Source organism: Ochotona princeps, chromosome 2 (genome assembly GCF_030435755.1).
Source record: "Ochotona princeps isolate mOchPri1 chromosome 2, mOchPri1.hap1, whole genome shotgun sequence".
Lineage (NCBI taxonomy): Eukaryota > Metazoa > Chordata > Mammalia > Lagomorpha > Ochotonidae > Ochotona > Ochotona princeps.
Window position 1 is genome coordinate 128068165 of NC_080833.1, and position 1657 is coordinate 128069821.

At 38.9% G+C, this 1657-nt stretch overlaps 1 pseudogene; it reads left to right on the forward strand.

Moving 5' to 3' along the window:
* The first annotated feature begins 209 nt into the window (after positions 1–209).
* On the forward strand, positions 210–1336 carry LOC131478245 (purine nucleoside phosphorylase LACC1-like; annotated as a pseudogene).
* The last annotated feature ends 321 nt before the right edge of the window (positions 1337–1657 follow it).

Here is a 1657-nt window from a genome sequence, read left to right on the forward strand (position 1 = left end):
CACCGTGCCATCTTTCTGGAGTTGGCCAGCTGAGCCCTGTCCAGCATTTGCATGGATAGTCTGGGTCTATGCAAGTGTGGGGGATAACGTGCATCGCTGCTTCCAGGACTGGCTCCTCATTCCAGGTGACCAGTTTCAGGGCTCCAGATTTCAATGAGACCCAGGTCAGAAGTTGGGGGTGTCAGGTCCTAACAGTTCCCCTTGGCAGATCAGATGATCAAGTTGGCAGAAAAGTCTTTGAAGAACTTATGGTATTGAAACATGGCAGATGCAGTTGTGATTGATCTGTTTGATATGAAATTGAATGCTCAGAAAAACTGCCATCAGAGATTATTGAAGGCATTGAATGCTATCAAATTCAACCATGCTGCCAAGGCCAAATTCCTTTGCATAATGTGTTACTGTTCCATCAGCTGTGAAAAGGATGGTGACCATGATAATTGTGAATTAGAAACAAGCAATGGATTATCAGTTTTTCTTTTTTTTAGAGAATCTGAAACTGCTAACAATCCCATCATGGCTGCCTCATTATATACTCTTAAACAAAAAATTGATGAAAAAATCTGAGCAGTATTAATGTCATTGTCCTCTTGCATAGGAAAGCATCAATGAAAGCCTTTATTGTCCACCTCTTCACTGATGTTTACAATTTTAAGTTTGAAGATTTACAGATGACTTCAAAGGACAGCTTTTTGAAACAATCGCCTGAAGTAAATGTGATGACAGCTCAAAAACTAGAAGAAATCCAGAATGAGATAGAAATGTATTTGAGTAGTTTGCCAGCACTGAAGGGAGAATTAACTGTTGTCACATCTCCTTTGATCCTAGATATTTTCACACATGGATTTACAGCAGGAACAGGTGACATATCTTACATACCAACCCTTAGCTCATTCAATCTCTTCAGTAGTGCCAAAAGGAGAGAGGCCAAGGCAATTGTATGTATGTAGAAAATGTATGTAGTTTAGCAAATACTGCTGGATTTAATGTGCAGAAATTTTACCAGATAAAGACTGATCATGCTAGTGATGTCTCGATTATGGGAAGGAAGAAACCTGCATCTTACAATGGAGTAACCACAAATCAGAGAGGAGTCACAAGAGTAGCCCTTGGTGCTGGCTGTATCCATACAGTTTTTGTAGATCCTGTCAAAAAAGCATGTGGAGTTGCTCATGCTGGTTGGAAATGTACTTTGTTAGGTGTTGCAATGGCCGTGGTACAAGCTAGGATAACAGAATAGCATTGTCTTTTGGAAGATATTATTGCACTTGGGACTGGATTTTATAATCTTCTTCCTGCATGTGTAAGACTGCTTGACTCACATTTCATAGACTGAAAAGATAAACAACTCTAGAAAAATGACAAACAACTAAACAGGCTGAGTAACACCATGAGCCAGAACATGAAGCTATAAAGTACATAACCTAATTTAAAGAAATAAAGGTGTGGGCAGGAGTTAAGTCTCAAAAAGTGTTTGGAAATAGATTAGTGAGGCTCTTGATCAAATTATTTCTAGAGTCAGAGGTTTATTTTCCAGCTATCAAGTAATATTATTATTTCAATGGAATGGATTCTGATTGTGAGAGAGCAAAGCAGAGAGATGGAAATAGAAGCATTGGAGTTTAAAACGGAAAGGAAGGTGGATGGATTAGAAAGA